At 44.3% G+C, this 25,085-nt stretch overlaps 1 protein-coding gene across 4 annotated transcripts in view; it reads right to left on the bottom strand.

Moving 5' to 3' along the window:
* CHD2 (chromodomain helicase DNA binding protein 2) overlaps positions 1-25,085 on the bottom strand; it is a 1,035,232-nt gene that overhangs the window by 344,063 nt on the left and 666,084 nt on the right. The window lies entirely within an intron of this gene.

The following is a 25,085-nucleotide window of genomic DNA, read 5'->3' on the forward strand; positions in this document are numbered from 1 at the left end:
TTACTATAAAAAAAATTATAAAATGAGAAAAAAAAAAATGAAAAAAAAACAAAATTTTTCTAACTTTGACCCCCAAAATCTGTGTTACACATCTACAAGCACCAAAAAAAAACAAACACCCATGCTAAATAGTTTCTAAATTTTGTCCTGAGTTTAGAAATACCAAATGTTTACATGTTCTTTGCTTTTTTTTGCAAGTTATAGGGCAATAAATACATAAGTAGCACTTTGCTATTTCCAAACCACTTTTTTTCAAAATTAGCGCTAGTTACATTGGAACGCTGATATCTTTCGGGAATCCCTGAATATTCCTTGACATGTATATATATTTTTTTAGAAGTCATCCCAAAGTATTGATCTAAGCCAATTTTGGTATATTTCATGCCACCATTTCACCGCCAAATGCGATCAAATAAAAAATTTTTTTCACTTTTTCACAAAGTTTTTCACAAACTTTAGGTTTCTCACTGAAATTATTTACAAACAGCTTGTGCAATTATGAAACAAATGGTTGTAAATGCTTCTCTGGTATCCCCTTTGTTCAAATAACAGACATACTGTATATGGCTTTGGCGTCGCTTTTTGGTAATTAGGACGCCGCTAAATGCCGCTGTGCATCACACGTGTATTATGTCTAGCAGTGAAGGGGTTCATTAGGTAGCTTGTAGGGAACTTACAGGGTTAATTTTAGCTTTAGTGTAGAGATCAGCCTCCCACCTGACACAACACACCCCCTGATCCCTCCCAAATAGTTATCTTCCCTCCCCCAGCCCACAATTTTCCCTGCCATCTTAAGTACTGGTAGAAAGTCTGCCAGTACTAAAATAAAAGGTATCTAAATTTTTTTTTTAGCATATTTACATATGCTGCTGTGTAGGATCCCCCCCTTAGCCCCCAACCTCCCTGATCCCCCCCCCCCAAACAGCTCTCTAACGCTTCCCCTCTACCTTATTGGGAGCCATCTTGGGTACTAGCAGCTGTCTGCCAGTACCCAGTTTACAATAAAAACAAAATTTATGCTTACCTGATAAATTTCTTTCTCTTGTGGTGTATCCAATCCACGGGTTCATCCATTACTTGTGGGATATTCTCCTTCCCAACAGGAAGTTGCAAGAGGACACCCACAGCAGAGCTGTCTATATAGCTCCTCCCCTAACTGCCACCCCCAGTCATTCGACCGAAGACAAGCAAGAAAAAATGAGAAACTATAGGGTGCAGTGGTGACTGTAGTTTAAAAATAAAAAACACCTGCCTTAAAGTGACAGGGCGGGCCGTGGACTGGATACACCACAAGAGAAAGAAATTTATCAGGTAAGCATAAATTTTGTTTTCTCTTGTAAGGTGTATCCAGTCCACGGGTTCATCCATTACTTGTGGGATACCAATACCAACGCTTTAGGACACGGATGAAGGGAGGGACAAGGCAGGAACTTAAACGGAAGGCACCACTGCCTGCAAGACCTTTCTCCCAAAAATAGCCTCTGAGGAAGCAAAAGTATCAAATTTGTAGAATTTAGAAAAAGTATGAAGCGAAGACCAAGTCGCCGCCTTACAAATCTGTTCAACAGAGGCCTCATTTTTAAAAGCCCATGTGGAAGCTACCGCTCTAGTGGAATGAGCTGTAATTCTTTCAGGAGGCTGCTGGCCAGCAGTCTTATAAGCTAAACGGATTATGCTTCTCAGCCAAAAAGAAAGAGAAGATGCCGAAGCCTTTTGGCCTCTCCTCTGTCCAGAGTAGACAACAAACAATGCAGATGTTTGACGAAAATCCTTAGTAGCTTGTAAATAAAACTTTAAAGCACGAACCACGTCAAGATTGTGTAATAGATGTTCCTTCTTTGAAGAAGAATTAGGACACAGTGACGGAACAACAATCTCCTGATTGATATTCTTATTAGATACCACCTTAGGAAGAAAACCAGGTTTGGTACGCAAAACTACCTGATCTGCATGGAAGATCAGATAAGGGGAATCACACTGTAAGGCAGATAACTCTGAAACTCTTCGAGCCGAAGAGATAGATACCAAAAAAACAAAATTTATGCTTACCTGATAAATTCCTTTCTCCTGTAGTGTAGTCAGTCCACGGGTCATCCATTACTTATGGGATTATAACTCCTCCCTAACAGGAAGTGCAAGAGGATCACCCAAGCAGAGCTGCTATATAGCTCCTCCCCTCTACGTCATACCCAGTCATTCGACCGAAAACCAAACGAGAAAGGAGAAACTATAGGGTGCAGTGGTGACTGGAGTATAATTTAAAATTTAGACCTGCCATAAAAAACAGGGCGGGCCGTGGACTGACTACACTACAGGAGAAAGGAATTTATCAGGTAAGCATAAATTTTGTTTTCTCCTGTTAAGTGTAGTCAGTCCACGGGTCATCCATTACTTATGGGATACCAATACCAAAGCTAAAAGTACACGGATGACGGGAGGGACAGGCAGGCTCTTTACACGGAAGGAACCACTGCCTGAAGAACCTTTCTCCCAAAAACAGCCTCCGAAGAAGCAAAAGTGTCAAATTTGTAAAATTTGGAAAAAGTGTGAAGTGAAGACCAAGTCACAGCCTTGCAAATCTGTTCAACAGAGGCCTCATTCTTAAAGGCCCAAGTGGAAGCCACAGCTCTGGTAGAATGAGCTGTAATTCTTTCAGGAGGCTGCTGTCCAGCAGTCTCATAGGCTAAACGTATTATGCTACGAAGCCAGAAGGAGAGAGAGGTAGCCGAAGCCTTTTGACCTCTCCTCTGTCCAGAATAAACGACAAACAGGGAAGAAGTTTGTCGAAAATCTTTAGTTGCCTGCAAATAAAATTTCAGGGCACGGACAACGTCCAGATTGTGCAGAAGTCGTTCCTTCTTTGAGGAAGGGTTAGGGCACAATGATGGAACAACAATCTCTTGATTGATATTCCTGTTAGTGACTACCTTAGGTAAGAACCCAGGTTTAGTACGCAGAACTACCTTGTCTGAATGGAAAATCAGATAAGGGGAATCACAATGTAAGGCCGATAACTCAGAGACTCTTCGAGCCGAGGAAATAGCCATTAAAAACAGAACTTTCCAAGATAACAGCTTGATATCAATGGAATGAAGGGGTTCAAACGGAACACCCTGTAAAACGTTAAGAACTAAGTTTAAGCTCCATGGCGGAGCAACAGTTTTAAACACAGGCTTAATCCTGGCCAAAGCCTGACAAAAAGCCTGAACGTCTGGAACTTCTGACAGACGTTTGTGTAAAAGGATGGACAAAGCTGAGATCTGTCCCTTTAACGAACTAGTGGATAAACCCTTTTCTAAACCTTCTTGTAGAAAAGACAATATCCTAGGAATCCTAACCTTACTCCATGAGTAACTCTTGGATTCGCACCAATGCAAGTATTTGCGCCATATTTTATGTTAAATTTTCCTGGTAACAGGCTTCCTAGCCTGTATTAAGGTATCAATCACTGACTCCGAGAATCCACGCTTTGATAGAATCAAGCATTCAATCTCCATGCAGTCAGCCTCAGAGAAATTAGATTTGGATGTTTGAAAGGACCCTGCACCAGAAGGTCCTGTCTCAGAGGTAGAGACCATGGTGGACAGAACGACATGTCCACTAGGTCTGCATACCAGGTCCTGCGTGGCCACGCAGGCGCTATTAGAATCACCGATGCTCTCTCCTGTTTAATCCTGGCAATCAATCGAGGAAGCATCGGGAAGGGTGGAAACACATAAGCCATGTTGAAGGCCCAAGGTGCTGTCAGAGCATCTATCAGAACTGCTCCCGGGTCTCTGGACCTGGATCCGTAACAAGGAAGTTTGGCGTTCTGGCGAGACGCCATGAGATCCAGATCTGGTTTGCCCCAACGCCGAAGTATTTGGGCAAAGACCTCCGGATGAAGTTCCCACTCCCCCGGATGAAAAGTCTGGCGACTTAGAAAATCCGCTTCCCAGTTCTCCACGCCTGGGATGTGGATCGCTGATAGGTGGCAAGAGTGAGACTCTGCCCAGTGAATTATCTTTGAGACTTCCATCATCGCTAGGGAACTCCTTGTCCCTCCCTGATGGTTGATGTAAGCCAGTCGTGATGTTGTCCGACTGAAACCTGATGAACCTCAGAGTTGCTAACTGAGGCCAAGCCAGAAGGGCATTGAAAACTGCTCTTAATTCCAGAATATTTATGGGAAGGAGACTCTCCTCCTGAGTCCATGATCCCTGAGTCTTCAGGGAATTCCAGACAGCGCCCCAACCTATCAGGCTGGCGTCTGTTATTACAATCGTCCAATCTGGCCTGCTGAAGGGCATCCCCTTGGACAGATGTGGCAGAGAGAGCCACCATAGAAGAGAATTTCTGGTCTCTTGATCCAGATTCAGCATAGGGGACAAATCTGAGTAATCCCCATTCCACTGACTTAGCATGCACAATTGCAGTGGTCTGAGATGCAGGCGTGCAAAGGGTACTATGTCCATTGCCGCTACCATTAAGCCGATTACCTCCATGCATTGAGCCACTGACGGGTGTGGAATGGAATGAAGGACACGGCAAGCATTTAGAAGTTTTGTTAACCTGTCTTCTGTCAGGTAAATTTTCATTTCTACAGAATCTATAAGAGTCCCTAAGAAGGGAACTCTTGTGAGTGGCAATAGAGAACTCTTTTCTTCGTTCACTTTCCACCCATGTGACCTTAGAAATGCCAGTACAAACTCTGTATGAGACTTGGCAGTTTGGAAACTTGACGCTTGTATAAGAATGTCGTCTAGGTACGGAGCTACCGATATTCCTCGCGGTCTTAGTACCGGCAGAAGAGAACCCAGAACCTTTGTAAAGTTTCTTGGAGCAGTAGCTAACCCGAAGGGAAGAGCTACAACTGGTAATGCCTGTCTAGGAAGGCAAACCTTAGGTACCGGTAATGATCTTTGTGAATCGGTATGTGAAGGTAGGCATCCTTTAAATCCACTGTGGTCATGTACTGACCCTTTTGGATCATGGGTAAGATTGTCCGAATAGTTTCCATTTTGAACGATGGAACTCTTAGGAATTTGTTTAGGATCTTTAAATCCAAGATTGGTCTGAAGGTTCCTTCCTTCTTGGGAACCACAAACAGATTTGAGTAAAACCCTTGTCCGTGTTCCGACCGCGGAACCGGGTGGATCACTCCCATTAGTAAAAGATCTTGTACACAGCGTAGAAACGCCTCTTTCTTTATCTGGTTTGTTGACAACCTTGAAAGATGAAATCTCCCTTTTGGAGGAGAAGCTTTGAAGTCCAGAAGATATCCCTGAGATATGATCTCTAACGCCCAGGGATCCTGGACATCTCTTGCCCAAGCCTGGGCGAAGAGAGAAAGTCTGCCCCCTACTAGATCTGTTTCCGGATTGGGGGCCCTCACTTCATGCTGTCTTAGGGGCAGCAGCAGGCTTTCTGGCCTGCTTGCCCTTGTTCCAGGTCTGGTTAGGTTTCCAGCCCTGTCTGTAGCGAGCAACAGTTCCTTCCTGTTTTGGAGCGGAGGAAGTTGATGCTGCTCCTGCCTTGAAGTTACGAAAGGCACGAAAATTAGACTGTCTAGGGCTCTGTCTTGAGGTAGGGCATGGCCCTTACCTCCAGTAATGTCAGCGATAATTTCTTTCAAACCGGGCCCGAATAATGTCTGCCCTTTGAAAGGTATGTTAAGCAATTTAGATTTAGAAGTCACATCGGCTGACCAGGATTTTAGCCACAGCGCTCTGCGCGCCTGAATGGCGAATCCGGAATTCTTAGCCGTAAGCTTAGTTAGATGTACTATGGCATCAGAAATAAATGAATTAGCTAGCTTAAGGACTCTAAGCTTGTCTATAATTTCATCCAATGGAACTGAGCTAATGGTCTCTTCTAGAGATTCAAACGAGAATGCCGCCGCAGCCGTGACAGGCGCAATGCATGCGAGGGGTTGTAATATAAAACCTTGTTGAGTAAACATTTTCTTAAGGTAACCCTCTAACTTTTTATCCATTGGATCTGAAAAGGCACAGCTATCCTCCACCGGGATAGTGGTACGCTTAGCCAGAGTAGAAACTGCTCCCTCCACCTTAGGGACCGTCTGCCATAAGTCCCGTGTGGTGGCGTCTATTGGAAACATTTTTCTAAATATAGGAGGGGGGGAAAAGGGTACACCGGGCCTATCCCACTCCTTGGTAATAATCTCTGTAAGCCTCTTAGGTATAGGAAAAACGTCAGTACACGCCGGTACCGCATAGTATCTATCCAGCCTACATAATTTCTCTGGGATTGCAACCGTGTTACAATCATTCAGAGCCGCTAATACCTCCCCTAATAATACACGGAGGTTCTCAAGCTTAAATTTAAAATTTGAAATGTCTGAGTCCAGTTTATTTGGATCAGATCCGTCACCCACAGAATGAAGCTCTCCGTCTTCATGCTCTGCCAATTGTGACGCAGTATCAGACATGGCTCTAACATTATCAGCGTACTCTGTTCTCACCCCAGAGTGGTCGCGTTTACCTCTAAGTTCTGGCAATTTAGATAAAACTTCAGTCATAACATTAGCCATGTCTTGTAAAGTGATTTGTAATGGCCGCCCTGATGTACTTGGCGCCACAATATCACGCACCTCCTGAACGGGAGATGCAGGTACTGACACGTGAGGAGAGTTAGTCGGCATAACTTTCCCCTCGTTGTCTGGTGAAATTTTCTTGACATGTACAGATTGGCTTTTATTTAAAGTAGCATCAATGCAATTAGTACACAAATTTCTATTGGGCTCCACATTGGCCTTTGAACATATTGCACAAAGAGATTCCTCTGTGTCAGACATGTTTAAACAAACTAGCAATTAGCCTAGCAAGCTTGGGAAATACTTTTCAAATAAATTTTCAAGCAATATAAAAAACGTTACTGTGCCTTTAAGAAGCACACAAAACTGTCACAGTTGAAATAAACCGGATTAGTTATAGAAACCAAATTTTTACAGTAAATGCATTAATTTAGCAAAGGATTGCACCCACTAGCAAATGGATGATTAACCCCTTAATACCAAAAAAACGGATAACAAATAAAATATATACGTTTTTATCACAGTCAAAGCACAGTCTCACAGGTCTGCTGTGAGTGATTACCTCCCTCAAACTAGTTTTGGAGACCCCTGATCTCTGTAGAGACATCCTGGATCATGCAGGGAGAACAAGGAAGACTTGTGACTGAATTTCTACTGCGTAGTAAAGCGCCAAAATAGGCCCCTCCCACTCAGAATACAACAGTGGGGAAGCTCAGTAAACTGATTTTATTCAAAACAAACGACAGCCAAGTGGAAAATAATGCCCAAAAATTTTTCACCAAGTACCTCAGAGCTAAAACGATTAACAAGCCAGTAAACGTTTTAAATATAAATATATGAAATGTTATTAAAAAGCCTGTTGCTAGTCGCTTTCACTGCAGAAAGGCTATAAGTTATATGTATACAGTATTTTCTTAGTGAAGTGCCATTCCCCAGAAATACTTCAGTGCCAACATACATACATAACAGCCTGATACCAGTTGCTACTACTGCATTTAAGGCTGTACTTACATTATATCGGTATTAGCAGTATTTTCTCAGTCAATTCCATTCCTTAGAAAATAATATACTGCAACATACCTCTTTGCAGGTGAACCCTGCCCGCTGTCCCCTGTTCTGAAGTTACCTCGCTCCTCAGAATGGCCGAGAACAGCAAATGGATCTTAGTTACGTCCGCTAAGATCATACACAAACTCAGGTAGATTCTTCTTCTAATACTGCCTGAGAAAAAACAACACACTCCGGTGCCGTTTAAAATAACAAACTTTTGATTGAAGAAATAAAAACTAAGTTTAATAACCACAGTCCTCTCACACATCCTATCTATTAGTTAGGTGCAAGAGAATGACTGGGTATGACGTAGAGGGGAGGAGCTATATAGCAGCTCTGCTTGGGTGATCCTCTTGCACTTCCTGTTAGGGAGGAGTTATAATCCCATAAGTAATGGATGACCCGTGGACTGACTACACTTAACAGGAGAAACATAATTTATGCTTACCTGAAAAATGTATTTCTCTTGTAGTGTAGTCAGTCCACGGGTCATCCATTACTTATGGGATTATATCTCCTCCCCAACAGGAAGTTGCAAGAGGATCACCCAAACAGAGCTGCTATGAGATCCAGATCTGGTTTGCCCCAATGATGAATCAGTTGAGCGAAGACCTCCGGATGAAGTTCCCACTCCCCCGGATGAAAAGTCTGGCGACTTAGAAAATCCGCCTCCCAGTTCTCCACGCCTGGGATGTAGATCGCTGACAGGTGGCAAGAGTGAGACTCTGCCCAGCGAATTATCTTTGAGACTTCCAACATCGCTAGGGAACTCCTGGTTCCCCCTTGATGATTGATGTAAGCCACAGTCGTGATGTTGTCCGACTGAAATCTGATGAACCTCAGAGTTGCTAACTGAGGCCAAGCTAGAAGAGCATTGAATATTGCTCTTAACTCCAGAATATTTATTCCATGATCCCTGAGCCTTCAGGGAATTCCAGACTGCGCCCCAACCTAGAAGGCTGGCGTCTGTTGTTACAATCGTCCAATCTGGCCTGCGAAAGGTCATCCCCTTGGACAGGTGGGGCAGAGAAAGCCACCATAGAAGAGAATCTCTGGTCTCTTGATCCAGAGTTAGTAGAGGGGACAAATCTGAGTAATCCCCATTCCACTGACTTAGCATGCACAATTGCAGCGGTCTGAGATGCAGGCGCGCAAATGGTACTATGTCCATTGCCGCTACCATTAAGCCGATTACTTCCATGCACTGAGCTACTGACGGGTGTGGAATGGAATGAAGGGCACAGCAAGCATTTAGAAGTTTTGATAACCTGGCCTCCGTCAGGTAAATTTTCATCTCTACAGAATCTATGAGTCCCTAGGAAGGGAACCCTTGTGAGTGGTAATAGAGAACTCTTTTCCACGTTCACCTTCCACCCATGCGACCTCAGAAATGCCAGAACTATCTCTGTATGAGACTTGGCAGTTTGAAAACTTGACGCTTGTATCAGAATGTCGTCTAGGTACGGAGCCACCGCTATGCCTCGAGGTCTTAGTACCGCCAGAAGTGAGCCCAGAACCTTTGTAAAGATTCTTGGAGCCGTAGCTAACCCGAAGGGAAGAGCTACAAACTGGTAATGCCTGTCTAGGAAGGCAAATCTTAGGTACCGATAATGATCCTTGTGAATCGGTATGTGAAGGTAGGCATCCTTTAAGTCCACAGTGGTCATGTACTGACCCTCTTGGATCATGGGTAGGATGGTTCGAATAGTTTCCATTTTGAATGATGGAACTCTTAGGAATTTGTTTAGGATTTTTAAGTCCAAGATTGGTCTGAAGGTTCCCTCTTTCTTGGGAACCACAAACAGATTTGAATAGAATCCTTGCCCGTGTTCTGTCCGCGGAACTGGGTGGATCACCCCCATTAGTAAGAGGTCTTGTACACAGCGTAGAAACGCCTCTTTCTTTATTTGGTTTGCTGATAACCTTGAAAGATGAAATCTCCCTTGTGGAGGAGAAGCTTTGAAGTCCAGAAGATATCCCTGAGATATGATCTCCAATGCCCAGGGATCCTGGACATCTCTTGCCCAAGCCTGGGCGAAGAGAGAAAGTCTGCCCCCCACTAGATCCGTTTCCGGATAGGGGGCCCTCTCTTCATGCTGTCTTAGGGGCAGCAGCAGGTTTTCTGGCCTGCATGCCCTTGTTCCAGGACTGGTTAGTTTTCCAGCCCTGTCTGTAACGAGCAACAGCTCCTTCCTGTTTTGGAGCAGAGGAAGTTGATGCTGCTCCTGCCTTGAGGTTACGAAAGGCACGAAAATTAGACTGTTTGGCCTTTGATTTGGCCCTGTCCTGAGGCAGAGCATGGCCCTTACCTCCCGTAATGTCAGCGATAATTTCTTTCAAGCCGGGCCCGAATAAGGTCTGCTCTTTGAAAGGAATATTAAGCAATTTAGATTTAGAAGTCACGTCAGCTGACCAGGATTTAAGCCATAGCGCTCTGCGCGCTTGGATGGCGAATCCAGAGTTCTTAGCCGTAAGTTTGGTTAAATGTACGACGGCATCAGAAACAAATGCGTTAGCTAGCTTAAGTGCTTTAAGCTTGTTCATAATTTCATCCAATGGAGCTGTGCGAATGGCCTCTTCCAGAGACTCAAACCAGAATGCCACCGCAGCAGTAACAGGTGACATGCATGCAAGGGGCTGTAAGATAAAACCTTGTTGAACAAACATTTTCTTAAGGTAACCTCCTAATTTTTTATCCATTGGATCTGAAAAGGCACAACTATCCTCCACCGGGATAGTGGTACGCTTAGCTAAAGTAGAAACTGCTCCCTCCACCTTAGGGACCGTCTGCCATAAGTCTCACGTGGTGGCGTCTATAGGAAACATTTTCCTAAATATGGGAGGAGGGGAAAAAGGCACACCGGGTCTATCCCACTCCTTGCTAATAATCTCTGTAAGCCTTTTAGGTATAGGAAACACGTCAGTACACACCGGTACCGCATAGTATCTATCCAACCTACATTATTTTTCTGGAATTGCAACCGTGTTACAATCATTCAGAGCCGCTAATACCTCCCCTAGCAATATGCGGAGGTTCTCAAGCTTAAATTTAAAATCTCTGAATCCAGTCTCCCTGGATCAGATCCGTCACCCACAGAATGAAGCTCTCCGTCTTCATGTTCTGCAAATTGTGACGCAGTATCGGACATGGCTCTCACATCATCAGCGCGCTCTGTCCTTAACCCAGAGCTATCACGCTTGCCTCTTAATTCTGGCAATTTAGATAATACTTCTGTCATAACAGTAGCCATGTCTTGCAAAGTGATTTGTAAGGGCCTCCCTGATGTACTTGGCACCACAAAATCACGCACCTCCTGAGCGGGAGGCGAAGGTACTGACACGTGAGGAGAGTTAGTCGGCATAACTTCCCCCTCGTTGTCTGGTGATAATTTCTTTACATGTAAAGACTGACTTTTATTTAAAGTTACATCAATGCATTTAGTACACAACTTTCTATGGGGCTCCACATTGGCCTTCATACATAGTGAACAAACAGATTCATGTGTGTCAGACATGTTTAAACAGACTAGCAATGAGACTAGCAAGCTTGGAAAATACTTTTCAAATAAATTTACAAGCAATATAAAAAACGCTACTGTGCCTTTAAGAAGCACAAAAAGCTGTCACAGTTGAAATAACAATGAACCAAATTAGTTATAGCAACCAAATTTTCACAGTAAATGTATTAAGTTAGCAAAGGATTGCACCCACCAGCAAATGGATGATTAACCCCTTAATACCCAAAAACGGATAACAATTTAATAATTAACGTTTTTATCACAGTCAAACACACTGTCACAGGTCTGCTGTGACTGATTACCTCCCTCAAAATGAATTTTGAAGACCCCTGAGCTCTCTAGAGACGTCCTGGATCATGGAGGATGGAGTAGGAAGATTGTGACTGAATTTTTACTGCGCAAAAAAGCGCTAAAAAAGGCCCCTCCCACTCATATTACAACAGTGGGGAAGCACAGTTAACTGTTTCTATGCAGAAACAAAAGTTAGCCATGTGGTAAAAATCATGCCCCAATAAGTTTTATCACCAAGTACCTCACAAAAAATGATTAACATGCCAGTAAACGTTTTGAACATACATTTTAAAAGTTATGAAGTGTTATTAATAAGCCTGCTACCAGTCGCTTTTACTGCAGTTAAGGCTCATACATTACTTCAGTATTAATAGTATTTTCTGAGTCAAATTCCATTCCCTAGAAAAATACTTCAGTGTACACACACTCATCAGCCTAATACCAGTCGCTACCACTGCATTTAAGGCTGAACTTACATTACATTGGTATCAGCAGTATTTTCTCAGACAATTCCATTTGTTAGAAAAATAATTTACTGCACATACCTCGTTTGCAGGGGGGCCCTGCATGCTATTCCCCTTTTCTGAAGTTACCTCACTCCTCAGAATGTGCGAGAACAGCCAGTGGATCTTAGTTACGTCTGCTAAGATCATAGAAAACGCAGGCAGATTCTTCTTCTAATGCTGCCTGAGAAACAAAAAGCACACTCCGGTGCCATTTAAAATAACAAACTTTTGATTGAAGAAATAAACTAAGTTTAAAAACACCACAGACCTCTCACAACGACCTATCTTTAGTTAGGTTGCAAGAGAATGACTGGATATGACATGTGAGGGGAGGAGCTATATAGCAGCTCTGTTTGGGTGATCCTCTTGCAACTTCCTGTTGGGGAGGAGATATAATCCCATAAGTAATGGATGACCCGTGGACTGACTACACTTAACAAGAGAAACCGAACTTTCCAAGATAACAGCTTGATATCTATGGAATGCAGAGGTTCAAACGGAACCCCTTGAAGAACTTTAAGAACTAAATTTAAACTCCATGGCGGAGCAACAGGTTTAAACACAGGCTTGATTCTAACTAAAGCCTGACAAAACGCCTGAACGTCTGGAACATCTGCCAGACGCTTGTGCAGAAGAATAGACAGAGCAGAAATCTGTCCCTTTAAGGAACTAGCTGACAATCCCTTCTCCAATCCTTCTTGGAGAAAGGATAATATCCTAGGAATCCTGACTTTACTCCATGAGTAACCCTTGGATTCACACCAATAAAGATATTTACATCATATCTTATGATAGATTTTCCTGGTGAAAGGCTTTCGAGCCTGAATTAAGGTATCAATGACCGACTCGGAGAAACCACGTTTTGATAAAATCAAGCATTCAATCTCCAAGCAGTCAGCCGTAGAGAAATTATATTTGGATCTTTGAATGGACCTTGGAGTAGAAGGTCCTGCCTCAGCGGCAGAGTCCATGGTGGAAGGGATGACATGTCCACCAGATCTGCATACCAAGTCCTGGCCACGCAGGTGCTATCAAAATCACCGAAGCTCTCTCCTGCTTGATCTTGGCAATCAGACGAGGGAGTAGAGGAAATGGTGGGAACACATAAGCCAGGCTGAAGGACCAGGGCACTGCTAAAGCATCTATCAGCGCTGCCTGGGGATCCCTTGACCTGGACCCGTAACAAGGAAGCTTGGCGATCTGACAAGACGCCATCAGATCCAGTTCTGGTTTGCCCCATAGTTGAATCAGCTGGGCAAATACCTCCGGATGGAGCTCCCACTCCCCCGGATGAAAAGTCTGCCGAATTAGAAAATCCGCCTCCCAGTTCTCTACTCCTGGGATATGGATAGCTGAGAGATGGCAAGAGTGAACCTCTGCCCATAGAATTATCTTTGAAACCTCCAACATTGCTAGGGGGCTTCTTGTTCCCCCCTGATGGTTGATATAGGCTACAGTAGTGATATTGTCCGACTGAAATCTGATGAACCTGACCGCAGCTAGTTGAGGCCAAGCCTGAAGAGCATTAAATATCGCTCTCAGTTCCAGAATGTTTATCGGAAGGAGGGCTTCCTCCTGAGTCCACAAACCCTGAGCCTTCAGGGAGTTCCAGACTGCGCCCCAGCCCAGAAGGCTGGCATCTGTCATCACTATAGTCCACTCTGTCCTGCGGAAACTCATTCCCCTGGACAGATGGACCCAAGATAACCACCAGAGAAGAGAATCCCTGGTCTCTTGATCCAGATTTAGCAGAGGGGACAAATCTGTGTAATCCCCATTCCACTGATTGAGCATGCAAAGTTGCAGTGGTCTGAGATGTAGGCGGGCAAACGGAAATATGTCCATTGCTGCTACCATTAGGCCGATTACTTCCATACACTGAGCCACTGACGGCCGAGAAGTGGAATGAAGAGCACGGCAGGAAGTTAGAAGCTTTGATAACCTGACCTCTGTCAGAAAAAATTTAATTTCTACTGAATCTATCAGTGTTCCTAGGAAGGAAACTCTTGTGAGAGGGGAGAGAGAACTCTTTTCTTCGTTCACCTTCCACCCGTGAGACCTCAGAAAGGCCAGAACAATGTCCGTATGGGACTTGGCAATTTGAAAAGCTGACGCCTGTATCAGAATGTCGTCTAGGTAAGGAGCCACCACTATGCCCCATGGCCATAGAACCGCGAGTAGGGACCCAAGAACCTTCATAAAGATTCTTGGTGCCGTGGCAAACCCGAAGGGAAGAGCCACAAACTGGTAATGCCTGTCTAAGAAGGCGAACCAGAGGAACTGATGATGATCTCTGTGAATCGGAATGTGGAGATAAGCATCCTTTAAGTCCACGGTAGTCATATATTGACCCTCCTGGATCATAGGGAGGATGGTTCAGATAGTCTCCATCTTGAAATTTGTTTAGGATCTTGAGATCCAAGATTGGTCTGAAAGTTCCCTCTTTTTTGGGAACTATAAACAGATTTGAATAGAAGCCCTGCCCCTGTTCCTCCCTTGGAACTGGGTGGATCACTCCCATAACCAGTAGGTCTTGAACACAACGTAAGAATGCCTCTCTCTTTATCTGGTTTACAGATAATTGTGAGAGATGAAATATCCCTTTGGAGATGAAGCTTTGAAGTCCAGAAGATAACCCTGGGAAACAATCTCTAATGCCCAGGGATCCTGGACGTCTCTTGCCCAAGCCTGGGCGAAGAGAGAAAGTCTGCCCCCCACTAGATCCGGTCCCGGATCGGGGGCTACTCCTTCATGCTGTCTTAGAGGCAGCCGCAGGTTTCTTGGCCTGCTTCCCCTTGTTCCAAGCCTGGTTAGGTCTCCAGACTGGCTTGGACTGGGCGAAATTTCCCTCTTGTTTTGCATTAGAGGAAACTGAAGCTGCGCCACTCTTGAAGTTTCGAAAGGAACGAAAATTATTCTGTTTGGTCCTTAACTTATTGGACCTATCCTGAGGAAGGGCGTGACCTTTTCCTCCAGTAATATCAGAAATGATCTCCTTCAGACCGGGCCCGAATAGGGTCTGTCCCTTGAAGGGGATGTTAAGAAGCTTAGACTTTGAAGTAACGTCTGCTGACCAGGACTTAAGCCATAGCGCCCTACGCGCCAAAATGGCAAAACCTGAATTCTTAGCCGTTAGCTTGGCTAAATGAAAAATGGCGCCAGAAATAAAGGAATTAGCTAACTTAAGAACTTTAATCCTGTCTAGAATATCGTCTAACGGGGTCTCCACCTGTAGAGCCTCCTCAAGAGACTCAACCCAAAAAGCCGCTGCAGCAGTAACTGGGGCAATGCATGCAAGAGGCTGGAGAATAAAACCTTGATATATAAAAATTTTCTTAAGGAGACCCTCCAATTTTTTATCCATAGGATCTAGGAAAGCACAACTGTCCTAGACGGGGATAGTTGTACGCTTAGCTAGGGTAGAGACTGCTCCCTCCACCTTAGGAACAGTTTGCCACGAGTCCCGTATGGTGGCATCTATGGGAAACATCTTTTTGAAAGCAGGAGGGGGAGAGAACGGCACACCTGGTCTATCCCATTCCTTAGTAATAATTTCCGAAAACCTCTTAGGGACTGGAAAAACATCAGTGTAAACAGGCACTGCAAAGTATTTTTCCATTTTACACAATTTCTCTGGAACCACAATGGGGTCACAGTCATCCAGAGTCGCTAAAACCTCCCTAAGCAATAAGCGGAGGTGTTCAAGCTTAAATTTGAATGCTGTCATTTCAGAATCAGACTGAAGTAACGCCTTCATTGAGTCTGAAATGTCACCCACAGATAGAAGCTCACCTGCCTCGGCTTCTGAGTATTGTGAGGGTATATCGGATACAGGCATTAAAGCGTCAGAAAGCTCTGTATTAGTTCTAACCCCAGAGCTGTCTCGCTTTCCATGTAGCCCTGGCAGTTTGGAGAATACCTCTGAGAGGGTAGCATTCCTAACTGCCGCCATGTCCTGTAAGGTAAAAGAATTAGACGCGCTAGATGTACTTGGCGTCACTTGAGCGGGAGTTATAGGTTCTGACACATGGGGAGAGTTAGATGGCATAATCTCCCTCTTTTCAGTCAGAGAATCCCCTGGAGATAAATCTTTAAGCGCCATAATATGGTCTTTATAGTTTATAGAAATGTCAGTACATTTGGTACATATTCTAAGAGGGGGTTCCACCATGGCTTCCAAACATATTGAACAAGGAGTTTCCTCTATGTCAGACATGTTTAACAGACTAGTAATGAGACAAGCAAGCTTGGAAAACACTTTAATAAAGGTGAAACAGCAATTAAACAAAAACGTTACTGTGCCTTTAAGAGAAAAAAACTAGCACTTAAACTGCAAAACAGTGTAAAAATACAGCAAAGTCTTTGAAATTTTTACAGTGTGAGTAAGGGACTAAAGCAGCACTGCACCCACATGCAAATGGATGATTAACCCCTTAGGCCCCAAACCGGATTGAAAAACGTTAAAAAACGTTAAAAGTCAATTGAGCACCTTGCCACAGCTCTGCTGAGGCTCCTACCTGCCCTCAAATATGATTTTGTGCAGAAATAACCCCTTTGAAATGGTCCTCAGATGCCAGAGGACTCCTCTAGGGAAGCTGGATGTCTCAGTCTGAATTAAAACTGCGCAGTTAGAGCGCTAAAATAGGCCCCTCCCACCATGTACTGGATGTCAGAGGGGCCTTAAGAAAATACTCCTAGGAGTATCTGATTAGCCATGTGGAAACTAGGCCCCAAATAAAGACTTATCTCCCTCAGAGAAAAAACGTCCTATTTATGAAATCATGTAAACGTTTTGTCACTAAGTAATATAAATATTAACATGAGTATTACCCTGTTTTGTAAGCATGATCCCAGTCGCTGTTAAATCACTGCATCAGGCTTACCTCAAATACACAAGGCTCTGTCAGAATTTTCTAGAACTTATTCATCTCTCTAGAAATAAAAATACTGAACATAACTCAAAGCAGGTAATCTGCAGACCGTTCCCCCAACTGAAGTTTTCCCATATTCATCAGTTATATGTGAGAACAGCAATGGACCTTAGTTACAAACCGCTAAGATCATCAAACCTCCAGGCAGAATTCTTCTTCTAATTTCTGCCTGAGAGTAAAACAGTACAATGCCGGTACCGTTTAAAAAATAACAAACTCTTGATTGAAGGTAAAACTACACTAAGTCACCACATATCTCTTGATACTTCCTTTCTTGTCGAGAGTTGCAAGAGAATGACTGGGGGTGGCAGTTAGGGGAGGAGCTATATAGATAGCTCTGCTGTGGGTGTCCTCTTGCAACTTCCTGTTGGGAAGGAGAATATCCCACAAGTAATGTATGAACCCGTGGACTGGATACACCTTACAAGAGAAATAGATTTTTTTTTTCTTCTCTGTAGTGTAGCTTCCCCACCCCCTCCCAGATCCCTTAGATAATTTTTATATGCATCCCCTCTTCCCTTTCTCCCACCAACGGTTGTGGCCATAGATGTCCAGTCCAGAGAGGGCCACAGAGTGGCGCTCTCTGCATCGGAGGGGTAAGCAAGGTTATTCCAGGATGCCTCGATATCGAAGCATCACTGCAATAACAGGAAAGCGTCTGGAAGCGATCAGGATCGCTTCCACCGCTTTCCAAGACCGACGGCATACGCTGTACATCCTTGGTCGTTAACTGTATTTTTTTTGAGGACGTACGGGGTACGTTGTCGGTCCTTAAGGGGTTAAAAGATAAATAGAACCAATTTTTCTGCATAAGAAAATATGAATTTACATTTTCCACCCACCTTTAAGGTTAATGGAAAAAATAAAATAAAAGCACAACATTTTTCAACCAATATACCGTTCTTTTATGTTTTGGTCAAAGAGTGGTATCTGCTAAATGGAAAATTGAACCATAGAAATTAAAAAAAAATATTTAAAGGGACAGTGTACTATAAAATAGTCTCCCCCGACTTCCGGTGGGCGGAGCTAGCAGCTGGCAGCAGGAGAGAAGAGCTCCGCAATTCAACTCTAAATATATCCTATTTTCTGCTGCCGGCTGCCTTAACCCACGTTACCGCCTTGTTGGGTAGCTGTAATAAGACCCCAAACGGCCAGGACAAGATCGTGAAGGGCCGGAAATTGCCCTTGCCTCGGAAGGCATTTATATCTGCGCCACGCTGCGAACCTAACGGACCTTGCGGGCGCCATCTTGGAGGATCCCTCCCCATCTCCATATCCATCTCAGCCCTGACGGAGCTGCAAAACCATACAGGCTAAGGAGTACACCAGCAACGCTACATGTTACCGGTCAAGCCGGACTATCTATCTTTGCGACGGCTGAAGAGGGGACAATAACAAGCGGTACTCAGGTAACACGCACCCTAAAGGGACATTGCAGGCTAACTGATTAACTCACTTTAAAATCAATACCGATGGTAACAGACTGCACCTAAGTAAACCGGCCTGCTTCACTTTACCTTAAAAAACTTACATCAGGACTCAAGTTGGTAAATAACTGGGGGCCTGGGATAGAGAGCTGCAGCGCTGGAGCTGTGAACAAACCCAGCAACTTCTGAACGCACAGGGGCTTGACAAACAGAACACTTTACCCCATTGCATAGCTGGTATAGCTACATTTTTTCAGGACTATATCTATGGTCTATATCTTCAGAGCGGGGCAAAACATTTTTCCTACTGCATAGCTGGTATAGCTAAATTTTTACATCTGTCTTTTGTGATCCTGTGGTTGTACTTGAGGCCTATAACTTCTGAATGAATAATTTGCCAGACAGGTGATGCACTTTACTGTTTCATAACTACCTCAGTGAACTTATCTTATTGCACTTGGGACTAACATTTCTGGTGTGAGACAGGAGGGGAGAGGAGCCTGTTGGGCAGGAGGAATACTTTTGTGGTAAATGCAGCTTAATTGTTTGTTTCTTACTCATCTTGCTTTCTCACAACCTGAGGGGCTGCTGCATCTCACAGAATTTCAGTGCCACTTCGTGGTATATGCACAACGTTCCAGCAATCTTAGTCCTCTTGTATAATTTGTTCTATGAAAGTGGACGAGTATTTTCACAGGCTGCCTTCGCCTTCAAGTAGCACCATGAGTCAAAGATCAAAAAATCAGGAAAAGAGGCACAAAATCCTTATTGAATCACAGTCAAACACCTCACTTGCAGATATTGAAAATAATTCACCAGGTGATCACTCCTCACTCTTGCAAGAGCTTAAAGCATTTTTCTTACCAAAGATGGACAGTTTGCAGGCTGGTGTTGAATACTTTAACCAGTGAGGTGAGGCTTTTTTCTACACGTATGTCTGCTGCAGAACAGAGAATCTCAGGGGTTGAGGATAGGCAGCAAGAATCAGAAATTTCATTGAAGCACTTGCTGAAACGAAATCAACAGCTAATGGATAAAGTAGAAGATTTAGAAAACCGCAGTAGACGAAATAACCTGCAAATTGTGGGTGTTCCTGAATCCATCAAGGATAAAGATCTATTGAACTTTGTCGCCTCAACCCTTCCAAAGCTCCTAGGTATGCCTCCGGATTGCCTCCCATTGGATATCGAAAGATCACACCGCATTGGCCCTAACAGATATTTGGACAACTCCAGGGAAAAACCACGTCAAGTAATCTTTAAGTGTTTAAATTTCAAGGACAAGCTAGCCATTCTCAGAGAATATAGAACAGCTAAAGAAGTCACTTATGAAGATCACCGCCTCTTGTTATTTCAAGACTTCTCGGTGGAAGTCACTAAAAGACGCAAAGACTTTGCCTCACTCTGTTCCACCTTGCATGAACAAGGGCGCAGATTTGCTCTTATGTTTCCAGCTACCCTGAAGATCCAGACCCTTTCAGGTCCAAAAACTTTCCATTCGCCTGCAGCAGCGCAAGCTTTTCTGTCCACAGAGCGAAGGCAGGATAATGGCTGATAAGACTAACAAGAATTAATGTTCTCAGTTTTTACATAAAATGTATCTCATAATATGCTTGGTCTTCCTCTTGCAGAGAACCTGGTTGTGGTTGATAGTTCTCAGTTGGTGTGTGCGCCTGTGGGGCTCAGGGAGGGAGCACTGGGATGCTGAGTCCCCTTCTGCTTTTGGGTACTTGCCTCTGTTGGAAATACTCTCTTACCTCAATGGCGTTTGCAGGTGTTACAGTGCCTCCTCTCCGGCCCGCGTAGGCGACATAGGTTTCATAATAAGTATAGTTGTTCATATGGTTTGTTTTCCTAATACTCTCAATGTTTGCTCTAGTCCCAGCTCCTACATACCCCACTTTATTAAGGCTATGCAATACCCCCCACGTCACATGAATCATGGTTCAGAAAGGTATGCTACTGGTGGAGTCCCTGTTCATCCTAGGTTTCCCCCTCCCTTTCCTGCATGCTTGGCCCTTGACCTGCATTTAGCACCTTTGGACGGCGATCCCCTGTCTGCCTTCCGTCTCCTGTTGTCCACTGCCGTTGGTGTTGCAGGGTTACTTTGTTTCGGAGGTGTTGATTCTGAGTGTATGCTATGTAATCTCCCACTTCAACCCTTGTCTGGCCATTGTATGTCTGTTCCCTTCCCTCTGCCCTGTGCTGCATCCCTTGAGGTAAAGCCATACCTTGAAATGTTGAGTATGTTTTTCAATATAAATGCAATCGTGATTGGTAATTGTTGGTCCCAATACAGAAAATGTAATCATTGTATATCTGACCCCATTGTCCTGCCCTATGCTGAGCCTCTTGAGGTTATTTTACATTTTGCAATGTTGAATATGTCTTGCACTGTTTATACAGCTGTGGTTGGAAAACTTCGGCCTCAGCATAATACTAATGCTACTATGTGTTCTTGCTTTCTCTGCAGCTGCTGTGGAATCGATGCCTGGGGGCCTCTGGCTCCCCCTCCTCCGCCACACCGCCAACTAACGACAGCTCAACACTGTCATCATACAAACTTAAGTCAAAATACACAGCCTTTACCCATTGCATTCATTGTAGCAGCTGGATGGGCTCCCTTATCGAGCCGCATGTTTTTCACCACTATAAATTTCAGACGTGATACCCCTGCACAACTTGCATTTAATTTAACACCTAGATGGGTTTCCCTGACGGGCTGCATGTTTATTACCACTATAAGCTTTAGATATGTTACCTCCCATTAAAGTCATTGCTTGGAATGTATGGGGCATCACATCCCCGGCAAAGAGGAGCATGATTCTTCACCACTTAGACTCATTACGGGCTGACATAGCTTTGCTCCAAGAGACGAAACTGACAGCTGAGGAACATGAGAAGTTAAAAATACGTTGGGTCGGACAAGTTATAAGCTCCCCCACGGAGGGTAGGAAGAGGGGGGTTGCAGTCCTAGTGCGCAAAGGCTTAGCAGCTGTTTTTTCTAAGGTAGAGATAGACAAGAAGGTGAGATTTATAATTGCCTTAATCCAGATTGACACTTCCACATACACCCTTTGCAATGTTTATGGCCCTAATGAATACGACCCTGACTTTTGGACGAACCTTCTAGCCACATTGGCCACATATAACGCTCCTATAATTATGGGGGGTGATTTCAGCTTGGCCCAGGCTCTCCCGCTGGATAGGTTTAAGGACCCTTCTGTCTCAAAAGCCTTGAAGATAAGTATGTCTAGATATAAACGTGAGGTATCCCTTGTAGGCTCCTTTAAAGAAACTTTGAACCTGGTAGATGTGTGGAGAGCTAGAAACCCTGTTGAGAGAGATTTCACTTGCCTTTCTAAAACGCACCATACCATGTCGCGTATTGACTATTTTTTGACTGCACCAAGTATCACGCTACAGATTTCTTTCACAAGTATAGGTCAAGTTACTATTTCAGACCACGCCCCAGTCACTCTGATCCTTCAGCCTCAGCTTCCTAAGCCTCCAAATAATAATTGGAGATTCCCTCTTCACCTTTATAACAATATTGAGTTCCGTCGCCATTTAAAGGCCTCCTGGACACACTACGCGTCAGACAATGCTTCCCACTTAAGAACTCCAGATTTATTTTGGCATGCCTCCAAAGCGGTGATGAGAGGCTTAAGAGGGTGGATGGGGCTCTTCTTTCTCAGCTCACTGAGGCCTACAATAACTATCTATCTACCCCTACGTTGCTGACTAGGAAAACGTACTATGACCTTAAGCAGACTAGGGATACATACCTCACTCAACAAGACAAAGTCAATATTCACAGGCAGGGGCGTTATTATCAGCATGGTAATAAGGCTGGCAGGTTACTCGCCAAATCACTCTTATAAGCCTAAGTCCCAGATTCTAGCTATTAAATCCAGGGGTACCATAACTGCTGACTCTAAGGAAATCATGGCCGAATTTGTAGACTATTATACCTCCCTATATTCTAAACAACTAATTCATTCAGAAGCAAAGCACCATTTTTGAGACGCAGTACAACTCCCCACTCTTACGGAGGACCAGACCTCCCTCTTGAACACCAAGATACACCCTCAGGAGGTTCTTAAGGCCATTCGGCAGAGCAAGTTGGGCAAAGCGGCGGGCCCTGACGGGCTGCCCGCGGAATATTTTAGGTTATTAGATGAGGAGCTGGCCCCTGTCCTATCTTCCCTGTACTCTGCGTATTTGGCAGGCACTGAGCAAATGAATGACAGATTTTCTGAAGCCAACATTTGTCTTCTATTGAAACCCGATAGGGATCCGACTCTTACCTCCTCTTATCGCCCCATTTCATTGTTAAATGGAGATTATAAACTTCTGATGAAGATTTTGGCGGATAGGTTGGCGACGGTTTCACCACACATAGTCCATGCCAACCAAACTGGCTTCGTAAAAGGAAGGTCATCAGTGTTAAATATTAGGAAGACTCTTGGTGTGGTGGCCCATTATTGGTACAACGCACATGCACAATCCCCCTCTCAGCTGCCAGATGCTTGCCTTTTAGCGCTTGATGCTGAAAAGGCGTTTGATCGGATTGAGTGGGACCATCTACACACTTCATTATCTCACTTTGGTATCCGGGGTAACTTTTCTAACTTCTTACAGCAATTATACACGGCCCGCAAGGCATCTCTCATAATAAATGGGGGGCTTTCTCCCTCTTTCACGCTGCAGAGAGGTACGAGACAGGGGTGCCCCCTTTCTCCTCTCCTCTTTGATCTGGCCATTGAGCCCCTAGCATCCTACATTAGACAGCACTGTGCAGGTCTAAACATACATGGCCGACGGCAGCATCTTTCTTTATATGCTGACGATCAGTTGCTCTTTGTAGGTAACCCTGGTACCAATTTGTACCCTCTTTTGGATATTATTGAGGATTTTGGCAAGTTTTCAGGATACAAGATTAATATCGACAAATCTGAAGTCACATGGTTACAGAACTCTTGTAACACAAATCTGGCAGGTACTGGTCTCACAATCACTGAAGGCTGCTTTAAATACTTGGGCATTCGCATACATGTTAATCCTCATAAATTATATTCTCTTAATCTTAGTGAGATTGTAAGTGATATTAAACAAATGTTGCTGAGTTGGGTGAAGCTCCCCCTTTCTCTTTCGGGAAGGGTGCATCTTTTCAAGATGGTCGCTCTGCCTAAGCTTCTTTATCCCTTGCAAATGTTGCCCCTTCTTCTCACCCAGCAAGACATCGCCTCCTTGCAGACTTCCATTGGTAATTTTATTTGGCAGGGTAAGAAACACAGGATAGGCAAGACTCCTCTGTCAATGCTGGTAGGTAGGGGTGGGCTCCGTCTTCCCAATATCATGTGGTATAATTGGGCAGCCCTTTCTAGGTTTATACTGGATTGGCTGGTAGGGAATGACTTTTACACCGTCCCTGATCTAGAGTCTAAAGGCTGTGACACACTGCAAGCGGAGCGACGCGAGGCAAAGCAGCTGCTTTGCTCCGCGTCGCATCACTTCTGAAGTTCAGATATTTCATCTCTGAGCGCTCAGCTACGCGACCTGACGCAGCAGAGTGCTCAGAGATGAAAAGGCAGGACACACTGAGCGCACACAGCTGCATGTACACGCTGCGCGTCGCTCCGCTTGCAGTGTGTCACAGCCTTTACTTCATCAAATCGCTACACCTGGCTTTCTTGCCTCATGCGGATCTTAAATCGTTACCCATGTTTGTACAAAACCATGTCTTATTTAGGGACCCCTTGAGAGCCTGGGCCAAGATTTCTAGACTCTGGGGATTGCAGAAATCTACTAGTAAATATCTCTCAATACAGGGTAACCTCAACTTCCTTCCTGGATACACTACACAGGCATTTCAGACATGGCAAGAATCAAAACTCACCAGACTTTATCAACTACTGCATCCCTTGACCTTTGAGATATTACCTTTTCAAGACTTGCGGGTGAGTTACGACCTCCCGAGCACCTACAGGTTTGCGTACTTCCAATGCAGACATTACATCTCTACACTAATTTCAGGGGGACTGTTGTCTAAGGAACCTTCCAATATAGACAGACTTTGTGCCTTGGCAAAATTGGGACCTTACAGACTCTCACACACATACAATCTGTTGTATCGCCATTTTGAGGACTCCACTTTGCGTGGGATCGTATCGAAATGGTCTCATTTTGAAGACTTAGAGGTGGACACAACGCTGATTACTTTGAGAGGGCAATTCAGGGTACTATTTCTGCAAAACTGAGAGAATCGCACCTAAAGTTTTTGCACCAAGCTTATATTACCCCTGGCATGCGTGCAAAATGGGTTCGAGGGGCACGTGATTTATGCAGTAAAGGTAGCCGGGATTCCCCTGATTGGATTCATCTGATGTGGGGGTGCCCAAAGGTGCAGAAGTTTTGGCAGAAGATTTCGTTTTGGCTGGGCAAACTAACCAAGCAAAATCTATCCCTCTCATCACAGTATGTGATTTTTCTGACGCCTAGAGACCAGACACATAAATACAACACTTTTATAATTACAGTCCTCATGTTAGCTAAACAGGCTATTCTTAGGGAGTGGGTGGGTGAAAGAACCACACCATTTCAGCAGCTGCTTAGAGCAGTACATACTCAGATGCTAATTGAGCAGGCAGACACAAGGGGAGACCCTGAGAAAAGAGTGAAGAGGTTTTTCCTTAAATGGGAGGTATATTTGATGCAGTTACCAGACATAGTTAGGGATAGAGTTCTCCTTCCCTTTAAAAACAGTCAGTATGTCCTAAAGGAAAATCTAAAGGGTAATTGGTGTCTCTCTCCACTGATTCAAAC

This window comes from Bombina bombina, chromosome 6, assembly GCF_027579735.1.
Source record: "Bombina bombina isolate aBomBom1 chromosome 6, aBomBom1.pri, whole genome shotgun sequence".
Taxonomy (NCBI): domain Eukaryota; kingdom Metazoa; phylum Chordata; class Amphibia; order Anura; family Bombinatoridae; genus Bombina; species Bombina bombina.